Raw genomic sequence first — 21,099 nt, forward strand, 5'->3', positions numbered from 1 at the left:
TCTCTTTTTTCCCCCAGTGGGTTGAAAGGTAGGAGGTAGGAGGTAAAAAAATAGATTTATGTTCATTTTTTTAAAATACTAAAAATAGAGAGATTATGGGGAGCCTACATCCATGGAATGTTGCATAAACCTACAGATGAAGTCACTGTATTGTCAGTTTTGCTTAATTATTGTATTTTGTTACAAGAGTCTTCTCACAGAATGGTAGCAACCTCGAAATATTTGTAATGTAAAAATAAAACATATTAATAAAACTTTTTTTAAAAGAATTAACCAAGGGGCTTCAAGGATGCTTTGTCTGAACTTGTCATTCAGAGACAGAAAATTTTAGCCACCTCATTGGTGACAATATTATTCAGTTTACCCAATCTACTTCCCAAACTTCAGGCTTGTGAGATTACTATACTGTTTGATGCTTCCCAAGCTTTTGTAAATTAGATAAATGACTGGGTCCTGTAAGGACAGCAACACATCAGAGAGAGATGTGTACCATTGAGAAGCAGTGTGGTTCAGTGACAAGATCAATTTATTTGGGTTCATAATCCCCCTTCTGCCCCTTGTTTTTATGCACATCCTCATCTCTCCATAACTTAGTTTCCCCATTTATAAAATGAACAAAGCAGTTCCTCTCGGCTCTAAGTCTAGGATCCCAGGATTTCATCCTTCTGTCCACCCCAAAGCTTTACCCTGAACCCTCAGTTTGTTGTGTTAACAGCAGTGGGGTAGAAAGGATCTTTCTCTCTCCTCAGAATAGGGCCAGGGCTAGGCAGTGGCCTGGAGTGTCTTCACTAAGTGAGTAGGATCTGAGTCAATGACTATTCTAGGACCAGGAGAAGTGCCATACTGGGTCAGTTCCATGGTCTATCCAAACCAGTCCTGTATCTGATAGAGATACAAAGGGGTAAGAATGGAGGGGCTGACAGTCGTGTGCCAAGCTGAAGAACGACTACAGTTTCCACAATTGTGAATAATTATGCCACTCACTAGGGGTGTGCTGGGAAACATTGAACAACTTGCTCTCCAGGGAGAAAAATGTATTCTTAATACAATTTACATTTAATTTGCATTTTCTCCATGACTTTCTTAAGTCTAGAAAAACAGCAAAAAAATAAATTAAGTTCTGAATTGTAGTGTTGGACAATCTCTGAGGTATAAATGTTCACACTGAAAATTTAATAATCAGAACTTTCTCTTGACCTGGCTCCAGTGCACCAAGGTTAAAAAGAGGCAGCAGGAGGCTACCCTCATGATAGATAGTTGGAGTGCAGGTGGTGAGCTGCCCCTAAATTTTGAGAGAATGTATTATGTGGTCAGAGGCTATCAGACATAAGTGAGAACAGCGTCTTTCATGTTGTTCCATTGGCCACAAGAAGAAGCTGTGGATCAAATGATATGACAGCTTGGGGAGATTTAGAACTGGATGAATGTCCAGGTTCAAAGAACAAAGATTCGTTGGATTTAGAGCCAGAGGAGAAACCTTAGAAAGCATCTAGTGACCACTCCTTCAATAATAAATGAGGAAACTGAGGCCCAGAGATACCAAACCTAGAGGGATAGATTAATTCATGCTTCCACTTTCTGGAGTCACATAGATTGCTTAATATCTCACGTTAGACAATATATGGGATGTGCTTTGCCAACCTTAGAGAGCTCTATAAATGTCAGCTATTATTTTACGTGACAGTCCTTCAAATATTTGGAGACAGCTGTCATCTACTCTTAAGTCTCTCTTTTTTTTCTCTCTCCCTCCTTCCTTCCCTCCTTCTTTCTTTTTCTCTCTTCCTCCCACTTTCCCTTATTCCCTTCTTTTCTCCCTCCCTCCCTCCCTCTTTCTCTGTCTGTCTCTGTCTCTCTTTCCCCTTCTTTCTCTCCCCTCTCCTTCCTTCCCTCTCTGTCTCTCTCCCCTTCCTTCCATCTCTCTTTGTCTCTGTCTCTCCCTTCTCTGTCTCTCTGTGTCTCTGTCTCTGTGTGTCTGTCTGTCTGTGTCTGTCTATCTTTGTCTCTCTGTCTCCCTCAGCACTCCCAATTCCTTCAGTTGTTACTGTTAGTTTATACAGGTAGGGTCTCTGAATGTGGATGAACCCAACCCAGTACTTGCCTTAATAATTGTTTGTTGAATTAAATCAAAGCATATTTCCATGTCAAAAAGAGTGAATGAAAAAGGACAGCCTCTTAGTCTGGACCCCGGGACCTGATCCTAAGTCAGTATGGATGCTGAGCAACTAATGTTTAAAGACAGTGGAGAGCCTGGGCGATCAGACTGTAAGCCCTAGAGTAAGGCATTTCATCTGGAGTGGAGAATTATAGAATTATTGCCTCAGAGACAGAAGGGAATTTCACAATCATTTAGTACAGAGGAGTCAGACCTATACTACACATGCAAAAGTCTACAACATTCCCAAATGCAATAGGAACCAAATTAAAATGCAATTAGGAAATGTTTAGCAAAACAAATAAAAATACAACTTAGATAATGTTAATTTGTGGTTTTCTTAGTCAATATGTAGCCAGCAGGGATTCATTTCTATTTGATTTTGTCACTGTGGCTTCTAGTCTAATCCTTTCGTTTTATAGATGAGGAAACTGAGGTCCCTGAAGGTGAAAGTGACTGACTAGTCCAAGGTTACACAGGCAGGAAGTAGGAAAGCCCCATTTTTAGTCCAGCTGGCTCCAAAGCCAGCACCCTTTTTACTATACCATGCTTCCTTGGCAGTGGGATCAGTTCCTGAGTGATGACTGTCTCTGTGTGTGAGGCCTCCTCTTCATTCCACTGAGTGCAGCATTGTCACAGACTGTCATGCTAACAGCATGCCTGCCTCATTCTACGACATCAGTGTTGCCATGGAGCCAGACAATCTAAGGAGACTATGGAAGGATTGTAAAGATCTTGACAAAAATGCAAGGCAGATCAGAAATGTGTAAGAATGTTGCTCTCTTTAGAACAAAGACACTCAGTAGATAGCAGGAGCTGATTACCACACACAGGAAGAATTAAAATCCTGATGAAATTAAACCACTCTTTAGAGACCTTCAATTTATTTTGAGGGCACAAAACAGGGGTGATCTCTATCTATTCTTTCTTCTCTAACCATCTTTATTTTTTTCCTTCTCTCCTTTCTCTTAATCTTTCCCTATTTCCTCAATATTTCTTTCTTTCCTTCCCCAATCCCCAATTCTCTCAAAACCCAGTCATTTCTTACTTGCCTAATATGCTAGAGGATGGGGTCCATTCAGCTAGGAGTGAAACACCAGTTTCTCAGAAGATTATGGCAGGTGGTGGGATCTTCAGGGATTCTAAAGTGGGGTTAAAGTCCAAAACACCATTCCTCCTAAATTAAAAGACCACTACTGCTGAGCCTTTTTCATTGTCAAAGATTTACCAAGATGAATCCTCCCAACATCCTTTGAGCTCTCAGCCTCACCCTATCGACAGGGAAATGGATTCGATAGGGGTCCCCAAATTGCTTAGTCCAGGTCATCTAGTAAATTACTCAGACAGAAAAAGACTGAAACCTCAATCACAGTATCAGAGCTTTGGAGATGATCCAATTCCCTGATTTTACAGGTGAGGAAATTGAGGCCCAGAGAGGGTAAATTAGATTAGATTATCTCTAAAAACAAAAGTCTTTGAAGTTTATTGTTTTTGTTTCTGAAAAGCTAATTTGTCATATTTCTTTTCCTCCAGAAAGAGAGAGGAGGTCAACACATGCCAGAGATTAGCAGTATTTAACGTTACCAGAGAGAGAACATACCAGAGGCAGGAAGGGCATGGTCCAATCCAAAATCCAAGTGGGTAAACAGAAAGCCAGGAAGAGGTCAAGGCCACAGGTTCACAGAGGCAACCAATCCAGAGGGCTAAGCAGGAAGTTGTAAACTGAGTTTGAAAGTAAAAGATCTGGAAAAAGGGGGTAAGGAAAGAAGGGGAAATCCTCACCAAGCAAAATCAGGAAAATAGCACTGGGGAAGGGAAGGGAGTGGGTAGGAAGGAAGCATGTAGCCTTGCTGATTTATGCTTTGTCTCATATAAGGAATCAGTCCAATCTAGCAGCCTTTATGGAAGTCACTTCCGACTATGCTCTCTCTTCTTCTAGATGTATATACATAACATTGGACCCAGAGGCAAGATGAAGTTATGGAAAGAGCACTGAACTTGGAGTCAAGTAAAATGGGTTCAAACCCTGACTCAGATACTAAGTAGCTGTGTGACCTTGGCTAAGCTCCTCAACCTCTCAGTGTCTCAGTTTCCTCATCTATAAAATCAACAGAATAGATTCAATTACCTGTAAGATCCCCTTTTAGCTGTTAAATTATGATACCATCTTCCTCTGGAATGACTTCTTGGAGTTCAAGGGCCATGGTTTGGTGGAACTTCTTTGGTGAATGACTTTTTTTTTTTTATCAATTTGGGGGTATGCCCACTCTACCCAGCTTCCCCTATTCTCTCCCCAGAGCCAGAGCCCTCCCATTTGATTATTAGAAGTAGTCCCATTTTCTATATAAGTCCAGGATTCCTTGAACTTATACATTCTTTTTGTCCATATGTAGTTAGTAGATGTAAAAGATACAAAGGAGTTCAATGTTAAGGTGGGCCCATTGCAATAAGAAGATGGATGGTTAACTAACAAGTTGAGTAACACCTGTCCAGGAGACCACAGGGCTCAAGCCATTGCAGGATGAGGAAGAGACCCTTTGCCCGATCTGCCAATTCCTAAAAGAGTCCACTGGTGCACAAATTTCAAGTAGCTGAGCAAACTTTCTGATTTCCCATATCTAAGGGCTCCTCGGACATTCTGTGTTAATCATCCTATTTATACATAACTTTGGCTACACATTGGTGCATGAGTTGAGTGAAGAGAACCAAGAGAGGAAACCAATTCATATAATGAAGTTTGTTGCGTGAACAGCGGCAGCAGCAGCATCTAGTTATCTTGGCAATAAGAGGGTCCAGTTTATGTGCAGACAGATCTTCCCACTAGGTTAGAGATGACAGAAATAAAGGGTGGAGTTGTAGCTTTGTCCTGATTGCAAGCTTCTGAATGCTGCTCCCACATGCCCTGGTCAACCAACCTAATGGATCAGCTGGCTGGAACAGTGATTTTCATTAAATTATATATCTATAGAGGCGAACATATATCTGGATATGGAAAGCTGATAAGTGGAAAAAAGCTTTCTAGAACTGATAAGGTCTGTATTCATACATTGTCTGAATCAAACTATTCTACTTTGTCTGTGTAGCACCCTCACCATCTTTCAGAGGTACATGAACTCTATTTTTTAAGACCTGCTGGACTACAGGATGGCATTTGTCTTGGTAATAGCTTTACCTTCAGCTGAAACTCTGTCCAGCATGCTGATTTGACTTGGGCTGTCTTCCAGCATCCACACTAACTCTAGTTATTTGTTGAATTGGGAAAAACACCAATTTCCAAAAGAGATGGAATTCTCGGAATACATAAGAGCCCAGTGGGGAGGATGCATGGTTCCAGTTAAGGTGGAGGAGATATTATGTTTGGGAAGCTCCACTGTGGTGGTGAGAGGCAGTATGGGGTGGTGGATAGAGTACTGACCTTAGAGTCAGGAACAGCTGGATTTGGATCCTGTCTTAGAAGTTTATTTCATTGGACAAATCTCAGGTTTTTTATGTTTAAAATGAGTGGATTGGAGAAGTTTGTCTCAAGGGTCCTTTCCAAGTCTAAATCTATGATCTGGCTTGATAATAATATCATGCATTTCATGGGGTTGTTACAAAGCTCAAATAAGGTTGTCAAATGGGCATACTGGCTAATGAAGGTCCAGTCCTTGGAGCATGCTCAGATGTTACCTTGCTAGTAGATTATTTAGAGCATGTACAGATATTGCCCTCCTGGTTTCAAGCCACCATATCAAAGTTTGGAAGCCTGTTCCTTACAGGGTGTGGCTAAGGGGCTGGCACAGAGTAATGATGAAAAGTCTTCTTAATTGGAGTCAAAAGAACAGAAGACCTAGGAGTGATTGAGTTGGAATTGAGAATGCATACAAAAGTTGTAACCTACCAATGTCTCAGTCTCTTTCAGAAGGGAGTGAGGCAAGGACAACTGGGAGCTGCCAGGTCAGGGAGAGACAACTGGCTGTATTCTCCCACTCAGCTGTCTTGTGTATGACCACACGAAGCCCATATTTCTTTTGTGTTTCTTTTTTTTTTTCTGATCTTTTTTGAATGAGTATTTGGCCATAGTGACTCTGAGTTCAGGAGATCCAGAGGTCCCATCAGAAGTCACACTGGTATCTGAAGGAGGCAACAATGCCCACTAGAGTGATGCTGTTCCACAACAGAGGAAGCACCTGCAGACAGATGTGGAAAGGCAATCAGCTAGCCATGCCTTCAGGGATGGAGAGAAATACTAGCTATGGACTCTGGATGGATATTGATCCTCAGAGCCTATCAAAGTACTATACCTAAGGGGAACTTCATGAGACTTCCACAGAGGGAGAAAAAGACTTCAGTGTGACTATCTCTTTGGCCATACATGTATGTATACCTTTTTTGTGAGTCCCCTTTGGATTTTTTTCTTTTTTTCCTATTTGTTTTTCATTTTCAACATTCACTTCCAGAATTTTTAAATTTTTTTCCCCTTTCTCCCCTCTTCTTCCCCAAGATGACATGCATTCTGATAGGGGCTCCACACAAACATTCCTATAAAATACATTTTCACATTAGTCATGTTGCATAGAAGAATTTTAATAAAGTGGAGAAATCAAGAGAAAGAAAAAACAAAACAAGAAGGAAAATAGTCTGCTTTGCTTTGCATTCAAATTCCGCAGTTCTTTCTCTGGATGTGGATGACATTTTCCATCATGAGTCCTTTGGAATTATTTTAGGTCCTTGCATTGCTGAGAAGGGCTAAGTCTATCAAAATCAGTCATTGCACACTGTTTCTGTGAACGATGTTCTCCTGGTTCTGCCCACTTGACTCAGCATCAGTTCATATAAGCCTTTCCAGGATTTTCTAAAATTTGCTTGTTCATCATTTCTTATAGTACAATACTATTCCATTACATTCATATACCACAACTTGTTCAGCCATTCCCCAGGTATTGGGCATCCCCTCAATTTCCAGTTCTTGGATTTTTGTTTTTACCAGCATAGGTCTTCTTAGGATTCTTTATCAGTATTTATATGTGTTCATTACCAGAGTTATTTTACCTAATCAACTTTTGCCTGAGAACGGGTCATTATCTAAGAACCTGAGTGGGTCACTTTGACCTATTTAGTAATCCGTACCTGCCCCAGTCTCTCAGGGATACCTGATAGAACCTTAAGATTAGTAGCAATTTCCCCTCTGGGGCCCCAACCTGCCTGTGCCTATATGGGGCAATACACACTTAGAGCACTTTGCAAACACAAAAGGTGTTCTAAAAATATGACCTATTTTATTGACAAAAGGCCTGAAGTGGTTCTTTGGTTTTGTTGAATAATATTTCTTTATCTTTAGGTTTTCTGCTCAGAGGAGCACCTGGGTGCTCCTCACCCAGGTCTATATAAGCTTGCTCTCCTGCATCACAGGTGGAGATGGAGTGGTCTTCCATCAATACTTGTGAATACTATTGGAGGGGGAAAAAGTTTCAGGGTCACTTGCTCTTGCTGAGTGAGCATATCTATAAAATTCTAGAATTTACCAATCAGTCAGTTAAGAAGCAATCAACAAGCATTTATTAAACAACTGCTATGACTCAGGGACTGTGCTAAATATTGACAAAACAAATACAATAAAACAAGATAATGTCTGCCCTCAAGGAGCTTACTGTCTAATGGGAGAAAGATACTGTATAAAGGTAAGATGGAAAGTGATTAGAAAGAGTGAGGCACCAGGTAATTTTATGAGGGTATACATTAGCAGTTGGTGAAATCAGGAAAAGCTTCCTGCAGAAGTTGGCGTAACAATTTAGGGATATGTAGCACCTGACCACTGGGAGATTCAACCTAAGGATAAGGAACAAGTGATCCCCTGAAAGAATGCAGTCATAGAATCATAGATTTCAAACTGGAAGGGACTTTTGAGGCTATCTGGTCCAACCCCCTCATTTTACAGATGAGGAAACTGAGGCATAGGGAGAAGTTGTTGGTCAATGAAGTAGTAAATGACAGAGGCAGGATGTGAACCCATATCCTCTGACTCAGATACAGTGTTCTCATTGGACCTTACTGCCACTCAAGTACCACTCAAGTAGCAAGGTGGATCTATGAAAGGCAACTTCCCACAATGTCATAAAATAGAGAGCTGTGCTTTATGAAGTCAGGGTAGCCCCTTCTGGCAATCAATCCTGATGAGTAAAATACCCCAAATGCTACCTTGACTTGGTATGTGAGAAGTCTAGTGTGTGTGCATGAAGGGGGAGAGGGTCATAAGATCATAGATTTAGAACTATAAAGAATCTTAGAGGTCATTGAGTCTACACACACACACACACATACACACACACACACACACACACATACAGACATATTTTACAACTAAACGAACTGATTAAGTAACTTACCCAGGTCATACAGCTAGTAAGTGTCTAAAGCAAGATCTAAACCCCGATCTTTCTGCTTTTAAATCTAGTGCCCTAATTACTACACTACTTTGCCTCTCAGGGTGAAAGTGCATGAATAGTCATCAGTCAATCAACAAAAATTTATTTGTGTTTACTATGTGCCAGACATAAGTGCTAGGGATACAAAGAAAGGTAAAAGTATGGTTCTTGCATTCAAAAAGTTCACATTTTATTGGGGGGGGGGGGGAAACATGCAAATAACTGTTTATGCAAGACATACACAAACATATATACTATCTGTATATATTGTATAATACATATATTGTATATATTTAATATACTAATAATATGTGGTGCTCTCCCTTTCTCAGCCTCACTTGAGCAGTACTCTCTCTCTCTCCACTAATGCCTCTATAAAAATGTTTTCCACATCCTTCATTTGTGCTAAACTGGAAAATAACTGATATCTTATCATGACCCCACAAAGGAATTTACTTTTAATCATAGTGAGAAAAGCTCAAGTACTAAGCCTGCTAGAAGAGCTGATCAGTCCTAACATTTTCACTATAAATATATATCATATATTATAATCTAATAACATTACATGTAATACATAGTAATATGTTACTATGTACATCACTATTGTATATGTTATGTGCAATTTATGTGTGTGAATAGTAAACGGAAGGCAGTACCAGTGAGGAAGAGGAGTTTGGAAAAGGCCTCCTTGCAAAAAGGAACAATTAGGAAGGTGATGTCTGAACAGAATCCTGAAGAAAGCCAGGGAAGCCAGCATGTCCTGCTTCATGCCAGAAATCTTGGGAGGTCTTTCATCCTCTCGGTGAACTGATCCAAGGGACACCCTGTGCCACTAGTGCTGGGGCAGCTGACTTTACTTGCTTTCAGAGTCATTCATCTCTTTCTGTCAAGGCCCAAAGCATAGCCAGTTCTTTTGTGGTCTGGGCCAACAAATGCTGCTGGATCTCCGTGTTCTAAGCCCTCAGGTCCAGAGCCTCATCCATGGTGGGACTTGGAGGGCTTGGTCATTGCCTGAGCCAAGAATGAGGGCTTATTTTTTAAGACTAGAATGTTGAGTCCTTGTTCTTTATGGAGAGCCGTAAGGGGGCGGGGGTAGACACATGCTGAGATATCAGCAGCATCAGATAAGCTGGGAAGGAGAACATAGCCCATCTGGGGGCCCGGGTGTGGCCTCAACTGATGTCCAAATGAGATCGAAGCCAAATGATCTATAGCACCTAAGCAAGAAGCTGTAAAATGAGTTTGAGAGCAAAAAGTCCAGTGGGAAGAAATCTGTATAAAGCAGAATAAGGAAAACCACTTGGAATGGGGGAAGCGGGAAGCATCTGCAACTGACAGTTTGTCTCCTGAATGGAATCAGCCCCCAACAAGTATCCTTTCATGTCAGCTAGGTACTCACCATGTCTCTTCTTGGCTCTTGAATAATAAAAATAATCGTGAATTATTTAAACAAGGTTGGCTCTTGCACAAGCTTGGGTCTGGACACAGGCTGCTCAAGTTTATGCAGCTAGTTAGGACTAGGCATGAGACTAGAACCCAGGCGTCCTGCCTCCCAGTCAGTATTCTTTCCACTACACTTTCCACACTGTCTCCCTGACAGTACTCATGTTTTACCATTAGGAAATGTACATTTTCCATTACGTTATTTCCTCCTTTTCTCTACCATTCTCTTTCCTCAGGGTAAATACTTTTTGAATCTGATCTGAAGCACAGCAGTGTCTTCCACTCACATTGGGATCAAAGTTCAGTCAAAGTGGTCAATTTCAGCTCTGAGCAAAATTAAAAGTGGGTGAAATTCATTTTTAGTGGTCTCAGTCTCCTCCTCGGTGTGCCTGACCTCCCTTAATGGCATTCCCCCTTTCCTCAGCCTCAGTTACCCAATGCTCTCATTCTCTCTCCTCAACATTTCTATAAAAACTTTTTCCACATCATTCGTTTACCCTAAGCTGGACACTGACTGATAACTTATCATGACACATCCACAAAGGGACTTCATTTTAATCATGATGAGAAAGCCTCAAGTAGTAAGCCTACTAGAAGAACTGAATTATATGTCTTGACATTTTCACCACAAATGAAACCTAGAAAAAAAAAGAAGGAAGTTGGAGAAGCAAAGAAAGGCACTGATGGAATTGTTTTAAAAATGTACCCAAAGGCAACAAGAAACATGATTTTATGAGACAGGTGGATATTTTTTACTGTAACATTCATAATGAGTATTTGCAAAAATACTGTGATGAAAATAATTGCAGCTTATGGACCAACATGGTTTGCAGAGGATGAAGAAGTAAAGACAGTCTACAAAGGTCTCAAGAAGATCCTCTAAATTAAATTGACATATACTTTAATACTCTGTGACTTCAATGCAAAGGTGATAAGAAGGAATAAAGGCAGTAATCATCTGATAATAGATGAGTATACTGAAAAATAGACCAGAAACTATAAGTCAGAAAGAAGGAATGAGAAGCCAAAAATATGTAAGCTATGCAGGAGTTTTATGCATTTTGATCATCAGTACTTTCTGTGAGAAAAGAAAACAGGAGAAAGAAAGAAAAGAAAAGGAAGGAAGGAAGGAAGGAAGAAAGAAAGAAAGAAAGAAAGAAAGAAAGAAAGAAAGAAAGAAAGAAAGAAAGAAAGAAAGAAAGAAAGAAAGAAAGAAAGAAAGAAGAAAGAAAGAAAGAAAGAAAAGAAAGAAAGAAAAGAAAGAAAGGAAGGAAGGAAGGAAGGAAGGAAGGAAGGAAGGAAGGAAGGAAGGAAGGAAGAAAGAAGGGAAGGAGGAAGAATGACAGAAAGAAAAAGAACGACAGAAAGAAATATAGTATAACTATTTTATATAGTTTAACTACTAAAAGCCAAGTGCCTTATCAGGGTTAGCAAAGTAACCCAAACTGACTCAGCAAATACTTGACTCAGTTGCCAATCAAGAGAAATAGCTCCCAATGCACCACTGATTTAGAATATGAACTGATTTGTGAAATGTGACCACGAGTAATAAATTCCAATGAAGTAGAGAGAGTCAGTAGTTTCTTTAAATCTTGCTTAAAGAAAGCTAAGCAAGAGATCTAAGCGAAATCATCCCAGAGCCTTTTAAGGATGAAAATGGAAGGAAGACAGCAAATAGAAAAAATAGAAATATATGTAAAAGTTTTATAACAAGACTTTTTACCACCAAAACTAATGGAACTACTTTTCATGTTCATGGATGACATTGTTCTGATTGTATCAAGCCCTGGAACATTGCATTCGTACTGGGATAGTTCTATAACCTCTCAAAAGATCTGCATGGAAAAGACCAAGTGGATGAAGAATGTCTGTTGCCCAGATTATGACATGCAGTTTGTGGGACAATCTAAAGAGCTTTCCATCTGTATCTGAGATGGACAATACAAATAGACAAGGATTTGGTCTTAGAATTAAAGAAGTAAAGAAGAGAGGGATAGGTTGTTTTCAGGAAATTGGGAACCTTTTTTAAATGGTCCCTAGTTCCTCTTGGATATTAAGTTCAATCTTTAAAAAAATTTCTTTTTAATAGTAAGCTTTATTTTCTCTCACCCTTACCTTTCCTCCACATGAAAAAAAGGAAAGAAAGAAAAACTCATAATGAATATTCATAGGAAGTAAAGGCCAATGTTTTTAATACTGATATTCTATTGGTGTTATTCATGGCTGCAAGAGCAGATCAATCTTCAAAGAACTGAAAATGAATAACACAGCAAACAATGGAGAGCCCCAAGTATGAATAGTGTGCAACATATAATCAATGAGGAACTTCAAAGAAGAACTAGAGTTAAAGAGTCATCAGGTAAGTGTACATGATATGAGGGAGAAATGAACCGATTGTGTGGAAAGGGTGAAGGATGGTACTCCAAATCTTCCTTTGGTAACCTCAACATATCAGAAACAGTTGAGGAAGGACTCCAGCAAAAGGCTGTCATCCTCCCCCATTGTCAAACTTGTAAGAGAACATGAATAAAGTTCTGTATTGTCGGAGTTTGGAGTGTGCTTAAACCTGGCTCTAAAGAGTTAATTCTTAAGTTTTCAGTGTGAGAATTTAGATCTTGGAAACTGGCTAATGTTATAAATCAGGGCTTGATTTGTTGTTCAGCTGATTGTCTAGACTTAACAAAGGAGAGAAAAATATTAATCTTTCAGATTAAAACTAAAAGTGTCTTTTTTTCCAGAGAGCTAATTGTTAACCATTCATTAGCACACTCCTCATTGGGATTGGAGGGGAATCTCCAAACTGATGGGATCACAGATCCATTTAAACATTTGGAGAGAAAGCCTTCAAGTAAAGAGACGAAACTTTTGTGGTGGAATGATAGGCATCAGAAGATGGAAGAACACTTGTTGAGATCAAATAGTTGTTTGGATTCACTTGTACTTCTCCAGTCCTCTGAAACCATGGTATTTGAGTGGTTCTTTACATGGCCTGATGGGTTTTACTTTACTCTATGTCAGTTCATACACATTTTCTCGAGTTTCTTTGAATTCTTCATATTTGTCATCTCTTACCATGCAATAATACTCTATTATATTTATATACCACAATTTGCCCAGCTATTCCCCAACTGATGAGCAGCAACTCTGCCTTCAGTGTTTTGCTAATACAAAACTACAGCTATAGATATTTACTTAGTATGATAGTAAAGAGAAAGAAATAATAGAATATATTAAAAGGAAAAAGAAATAATAGAAGTCTTCTCCCTATGGTCAGTTGACCTATTATCTTTAACCTTAGTTCATTAGCATCATTTTTAAAAGCTCATAGAAATACTTTCTCACTGTAATTAAAGGCAAGACTCAAGATTTCTCTGTTGTAAGAAGAGCCTGTAGGAAAGGGACAATTAACTGAGGAACATAATTGAAGGGTATATAAATATATCCGGTAGTAAGGTCCCTTACCATTGGGTGCTATTCTGAGTATCTGGGAGTAAAGATAGAATTACGTACAGTTTATACTAAAAATCTTATTTTTAAAGGCTTTGACCAAGATCTAGAGTACAAGAGAGACTGGGCACTGGAGACCTTTGTAACCTTGCCCAAGATACCATTCATCATCTGTTCTCCTCCCCCTCCCCCACCAAATCACCATGCCACCAGTAATATGCCCCCATTTTTAAAAGTATGTTAATCATGAGATTGGAGGGAACATTCAGAGACAGTGTGACTCCAGTCATTGAGGAGAACAATGAAAAGTTCAAAAATAGCAGTATCTTCTTGTGGAAAAACAATAAACATATAATTTTCAGGTAATTACTATAGTATAATTAGCTCTACCATTTTTTATGTGCTCAAAAGAAATGGAAGCAGAGATACAACTGTAAGTCAGCTTAATACTTAGTCTTTACATGTTCCAAAGTCAAATGAAAATTAAATAAGAACATTGACTACCAGAAATATCGAGGAGTGATGGTATAAGATGCCAAAGGGACATCTATGTATGATTTATAGCAATGAAATGACAGCAGGTATTCTCTCTCTACTATATACATAATATTTTGTTTAGGGGCTACAGGAGAAGGATAAAGAAAAATATAAGGCCTCGTCTCTGGCTTCATGGAGCTTAGTTCAGTTAGGGAAAAAGGATGTGAAAAGTTAAATGACAAAACAATGCAACAGATATCAAAGGCAATTCATGATTCATTACCAAATGAGTGGTACAGACAGTAAGCTCAAAAGAAGGAAAGATCACTACAGGGTGGGATGAGTTGGGAAGCCTTAGAGAGAGGTTGAGAATTGAATCTGACCTTAAAAAGCAGCAAGGATTTGAATGAGCAGAGCAAATAAATTCATCTGGTAGAACAGGGAGTAAGACTAATATGAACATGAACTTAGAGTAGTTCGTGATGCTTTGGTAATGCCATGACCCTGCTTTATTGGGCAGAAGTAGGGACAGAATCAGAGATATATAGCTGGAAATGAACTCAGAAGCCTAACACCTTTATTTTCTTGATGAAAAAATGAAGACAGAGAAGGGAAGAAATCACATTGATATGCTATATGCCCATGAAGTGTTTTAGGTCTTAGGAATTTGTTGTGGGTTGTGCTGTTGTGGTTTGTCCTTCATTCTCAAAATGGACCATGACATCAGGTGAAGGACCCAAGTCTAGGTAAAAGACACAATGTCCTAAGGTAAAGGGATGGGTTGATTCAGATGTCCAACACTCATTGGTCCTAGTGTCTGTGAGCTCAGACCAGTCCAACCATTGAGTAAGGAACTAGAATGGAGCCACAAGGTTGGGGCAAGTTTAGAAAGAGAAAATTAGTTCATCTGAAAGTAGTATCAATGAATGTGACATATGACAAGGCCACAAAGCCCAAGGCCTGCATAAAATCAGAGTTGTAGGTTTAGAGCTGGAAGAACCCTTAGGTATTAACTAGTCCAACCCTAGTTTAGATGGTATAGGAAGAGACAATTTCAACACGAGGACTGAGCCAGCCAAGGGAGACAGAGACGCAGAGACACAGAAGGGGAGGAGAGAGAGAGAAAGAAAGGGGGGAGGCAGAGGGAGGGGGACAGAGGGAGAGAGGGAGAGAGGGAGAGAGAGAGAGAGAGAGAGAGAGAGAGAGAGAGAGAGAGAGAGAGAGAGAGAGAGAGAGAGAGAGAGAGAGAGAGAGAGAGAAAATATGTCAACATGAAGGCCATGGAGGAAGTTAGGAAGTAGATAGGCCAGAAGTCTATGCTGAATACTGGTTTTGTAGTTGTCTTTGAGTAACAGGATTAAACTCGAAGAATCTCTGCAACTTGCAAAAGGTTGGCCGTTTTTAATATATTACTGTAGCTTCTACCCTTTCCCACCCCACATAACATGTTACTCCTTTATTGCTTTGTATTAAATTACAGTTTCAGTCGTAAAGATTAATGTGTTGTTTGGGTGACCAAAGAAAGGAAGAAAGAGAAAGGAATAAACCTTCTAGCTTTCCCATAACAGGAGTACTGCTTTTATGGAACCCAAAAATGCTAGGGAAAATGATGGTGACAGAACCTAGCAAACAGCACCCATTGGCCAGGTCAAGCCAACCAGAGCAAAAGTAAGGTAGCCCAATGAAGTGGAAGGAATTAATGATGACGCCCCTGCTCACAAACAGTGGGGTCATGTAGCATTAGATCCTTGCATGTGGCAGGTGCTGAATTAACATTTATTGAAGAGAAAGGAGGGGAGAGGGAATAGCATATTTTGGTGGGAGTGGAAGGGGAAGTTGGGTAACAGTGGAAAAGAAAACTGGAACAGCAGGCTGAAATCAGACGGTTCTGAGGGTCTTGAATGCCAGGCTAAGAAGTTTGTGTTTTATTCAGTAGACAAAGGGGAGAGTTTTGAGCAGATTTCTTTGTCTATAAAATGAAGGAAGTTTGACTAGATGACTTCTGAGGTTCTCTTCAAGTTCAAGATTTATAATATGATGAATACACCTACACTATCTACACAATTGCTCATGGTTGTTTTTGGTCAAGGATGCTCAATAGAAATGTGTGCACACCATCTGTAGTTGCCCCACGATTCAAGAGCCCAGGAGAGGTCCTTGCAGAGTGCCATTTATTCCCATTGGGAGCACGTGGTTTTACATGTGGTTGGTTGGCTGGAAGATAAGAGTATTCAGAGTTACAGCTGGTCTACTACCACCAGGAATTTTCTGGCCTTAAGACCCAATACAGGAAACAGCTGGCAAAACGGGGGGATACAGTGGGCTAGTGGAACATACAAGGTTTTATCTGGTTTCTAGAAGAATAAATCAGCAAAAATTGCAGGCCTTTCTCATGACCCAGTGAAGTCTTTATATAAAGAAAGGTATTACATGGTGTTCTAGCAAGGATCCTCCCAGGATAGTGAGGACACACTTTTGTCATTAAACATGCCATTTAGAGTTTAGAGTTCAGATTCTAGAATTAGGTCTCATTTCATTTAGGGCAGGATAAGTACCATCCTTGAGATGGGGCTCTTGTTGAGACCGTCTTCAGAAGACTAGCATGAGAAAAAGGAGTAATTCCAAGAAGTAACAGATTCGGTGCCCAAAACAAGGGAACACGAAGTTCTGAAACCATCTGTCAAAAGGATATTTAAGCGATTACAGAGACCTGTAATGGTCAGGTCTCCCGGACTGCTACAGAGGATTACACAGGCAGCAGTTGAAGAATAATTGTAATACTAACATTTTATTTAAAAACATTATTTTTTTCAATTTTTATTTAAAATTTTGAGTTCCAAATTCTATCTTATCCCTCCCTCCCTCCACTTTTGCCCTCCACCCTTCCTGAGGTGGTAAGCCATCAAATACATTATTATAGCTGAAATTTTTATGGTTTTTTCTTTTTTCATATTACTTTTTTGAATATTGAACTTAATAAGTACCAAATAGAATGAGCATTTCTATGCACATTGTAGAACAGAAGGAGAGGACTGTACATGAAAGGGCAAATCTCTATTATGTAGAGAGGACAGCTAGGTGGCACAGTGGATAGAGCACCAAGCCTGGAGTCAAGAATAACAGTTCAAATCTGACCTCAGATATTTACTAGCTATGTGACCCTAGGCAAGTCACTTTACCCTGTTTGCCTCAGTTTCCTTATCTGTAAAATAAGCTGGAAAAGGAAATGGCAAACCACTCTAGCAGCTTTATCAAGAAAACCCCAAAATGGGGTCACAGAGAGTCTGAAATGACTGAACAACAAGAAAGTTATAGAGTTTCTTTTTAAATCTAAAATAAATTCACAATCTAACTTTCAAAGCTGATCTGGGATTTCTTCTTTCTGTTCTCATTAACAGTATTTTTTTTTTTTAGTTAGAGGAAATATCACTAGCTTTTATTTTCTCTCCCATCATCCCCGAATGGAAAAGAAAAAAAGACAAAGAAAATCTTTGTAACAAATATGTATGGTCAAGCCAAATAAGTTTCCACATTGGCCATGTCCAAAAAAAAAAAAATGTGTGTCTCATCCTCAGAGCTCTTCTTGCAGTAGGGGCTATTATTATCCAGATTTTCCAGATGAATCAACTAATACTTGGAGAGGTTAAGTGATTTGCCTGGGGTCACATAGTCAATATCTGAGGTGAGACAGGATGGATTAGAAAGGAGAGAGACTGGTGGAAAGGAGACCTGTCAGGAGTCTATTGCAATAATGTGGGCAGGAGATCACGAGGGATTGAAATGGGTTAGTAGCTGTAGGAGTGGAAAGGAAGGGGCAGATTCCAGGCATATTTTAGAAGTATAATTGGCAGGATTTGACAAATAATCATATGATAAGTATAAAAGGGAGTTCTGTGCAGAATGCTTTGATGTGGGGATGGGATGATGGAGGGAGAAGGTAATTCTGAGGTTTTAAGTCTAGTTGATCAAGAGCACAGTGGTGTTATCAACAATAATAGGGAAACTGGGAGGATGGTTAGGGGCTAGAGACATCCATTTGCAAGTCATATGAATAGAGGGGTTCTCTGAAGCCCCAGGAATAGATGAAATCGCCAAGTGAGAATGCCTCAGATGGACTCTTCTGGTAAACCCACCTTAAAATACTAAGAGGAGAAAGAAGAACTAGAGAAGAAGGAGAAGGAACAGGCAGAGGTGACAGAAGTGACCGAAGTCAAGAGAGTATACAGGAGAGTATGATCAAGGATGCTGGAGTGCTTCAGAAGTTTTGATGTTGGGAGATCTAAAAACATTCGGCTCGTTTTAAGCATTTGGAGCAAATAGTGCTATAAACATGCCAAGTGCTGTTATCAGACAGTGTGGTATTAGCAAAGAAATCTTGTTTTGTGAACCTCTCAAGATCATGTCCACATACTTCTCCGTGAACTTTCCATTCTAGTCAGTCTGGTCTTGTCACTGTCCCTCGACAATTGCACAGTCCCTTTTCTACACCTTGGCTCATGCTGTCCCGCTTCCCTAGAATGGACACCTCATTTTTTTTCTGTGCTCCATCCAGCCTCTTACACCCTTCAAGGCCCAGCTCAAATACTCCATCAAATATTCTCTAGCTACTCCAATCCATAGTGATCTCTGCCTCCTTTGAACTTTCACACCAGTGGCCATCTGTACCTTCATTCAATGACTAGCATGTGCTCTTTGTTACTTTTCCCCTCTGTGAGATTCCTTGAGGGAAAGGACTGTGTATGTCTTAGAGGCCCTAATGCAGGACAGCTGTGAGTAGACTGAGCTGCCTGACTGGGGACCCAACTACCTCATCCTCTCCCTTCTGTCTCCCTCTCTGTTTCCTTTGGGGCTTTGGGGTTTACTGCCTAGATGTTTTTCCTTCCTTCCTTCCTTCCTTCCTTCCTTCCTTCCTTCCTTCCTTCCTTCCTTCCTTCCTTCCTTCCTTCATTCCTTCCTTCCTTCCTTCCTTCCTTCCTTCCTTCCTTCCTTCCTTCCTGTTTTCAAACCCTTAAACCCAGTGCACTCTGAAGCCCATGGACTGGATAACAATAGGTCCCCACCCAAGCTCCATTTCATGACTGGCTTAGAGTGATTATCTCTAGTAACAGCTTCTGTTGATTTACTTATTTTTTCTTTTGTTTATTAAAAGGACCATTCCCTGACTACTTCTTAAAGAGACCTATACACTCAATGGGCATTACCTCCCTCTAAGTAAGTACCTGAAAAAGCCAGTCTAAAAAGACCAAGGTCTCCCATTGCATCTGGGGCATCTCCAGTCATCCTGATGAATATCTGGTCATTGGACCCAGATGACTCAGGAGGAGAAAGTGAGGCTGGTGACCTTGCACAGCCCTCCTTCATTCAAAACAAACTCAAGTGCAAGTCATGTCATCATTTCTCTGATGTCATGGTCTTCTTCGAAAACAAAGGATAATCACAGAATACAGGATGGACATATACTGGGTGTGTGTGTGTGTGTGTGTGTGTGTGTGTGTGTGTGTGTGTGTGTGTATGTGTGTGTGTGTGTGTGTGTGTGTGTGTACCACACATTACAAGCCTCATGTTACATTTAAGGGGATATTTGAATACCATTGAGCAAGTACCAGGAGCCCTCATTCTAAATTTCAAGTGCCTCCACCTTGCTGCTGCTATTAACCAGGGACTGTGTTCATTTAGTGGAATATTAGAAAGAATGTTTGGATTTGGAGTCAGAGGAAAGAGGTTGAAATCCTGGCTCAGCCACCTACTGCCAGTGACCTTGGGCAAATAACTTAGCATCTCTGGACCTTGGTTTCCTCAAGTGTAGAATCAAGGAGTTGGAGAAGTCAAACTCAAAACTACTTTCTATTTCTAAAAGATCTATGATCCCAGCAAGCCCTTTGGATCTCCTTCATTCATTTCTGGCTAGAGAATAAAGGCAGCTCCCAATCCTCTTTCCTCACCTCTCTGTTGGAACTCAATCAGCAGGGTCAGAACTTCATAGGACAGTCTCCTTAACCACCTCTCCAACTTCTACTTCAGTCCCAGTTCAGGTGTGAGCTGTGTCCTTTCTGCTTAGGAAAAGCAAGAGAAATGAAAGGGGATCCACTAGGGCTTACACTTAGCCAAGAAGAGTTCCGGCCAGAAGCACTCAGGTGCTTCCTTGAAGCTTTCAAAAAATCCAACTCCTTCATTTACTTTCTTTAAAAAAAATTACTAATGTGGAAAAATATTTAACATGATTGCACATGTATGACCTGTATTGGATTGCTTGACAAATTGGGGAGGGGGGAGTGGAGGGAGGAAAGCTTAGAACTCAGAATCTTATAAAAAAAACACCAAATGTTGGAAATTATTTTTACATGTAATTGGAAAAAAGCCAAAATTTTATTTTTTAAAAAAGGGCATCATGGGAGAGGGGCATTATTGATACTCTCTTTTCTCATATTGCTATTACTTCCAAATGACTATCCTTCCAATAAAACCCTCCCTTATGATAAAGACTAGCATTAACCAAAACAAATCAGTATTTTGGCCGTGTCTGACAACATCCATCCTATTCTGAAATTAAAGTCCACTATTTCTGCTGAAAAGGAGGCATGATTCCCCATCAGTCCTCTGAAATCACCATCAGCCACTGTATTGATGTAGGATTCTTTATGATTCAATGTTGTTTTCCTTGACAATATCATGGTCATTATGCAAATTGTTCCTTGGGTTTTCCTTACTTTGCTCTGCATTAGTTTATAAAAGTCTTTCCATGTTAGCTGTTTCTGAGGACCCCATAATGTTCCATTATATTAGCCACTCCCTTGTCGTTGGGCATCCACCCACTTTGCTTACAATTCTTGGCTATCCCAAAAAGTGCTGGTATAAATATTTTCATATATTCAGGACCTCTGACCTCCTTGTTGCACATACTTACTAATGGCACCACTGGGTTAATGAAAGAGATGATCTGGAGCCAGCCTAAACCTCTCAAAAGTGTCAGTTGTCAAATTTTCAGTGTGGGAATTTATACTTCAGAAATCAGCAGAGGCTTTGAATCAGACAGTTTATTCTGTTTATTGTCTAGACTTGGCAAAGTAATGTAGAAAATGTTAAAAATGTACATTAAACTTAAAAGTGTGTTGTGAGTACAATTTTTTTGGAGAACCAGTTATTAAACATTTACCAACACAACCTTAGTTAAAGAGT

At 40.0% G+C, this 21,099-nt stretch overlaps 1 protein-coding gene across 2 annotated transcripts in view; it reads left to right on the plus strand.

Annotated features, from left to right (window-relative positions):
* The window catches only part of PIAS1 (protein inhibitor of activated STAT 1), a 242,001-nt gene that overhangs the window by 26,082 nt on the left and 194,820 nt on the right, over positions 1 to 21,099 (plus strand). The window lies entirely within an intron of this gene.

The sequence above is a fragment of the Notamacropus eugenii genome, chromosome 1, assembly GCF_028372415.1.
Source record: "Notamacropus eugenii isolate mMacEug1 chromosome 1, mMacEug1.pri_v2, whole genome shotgun sequence".
Taxonomy (NCBI): Eukaryota; Metazoa; Chordata; class Mammalia; order Diprotodontia; family Macropodidae; genus Notamacropus; species Notamacropus eugenii.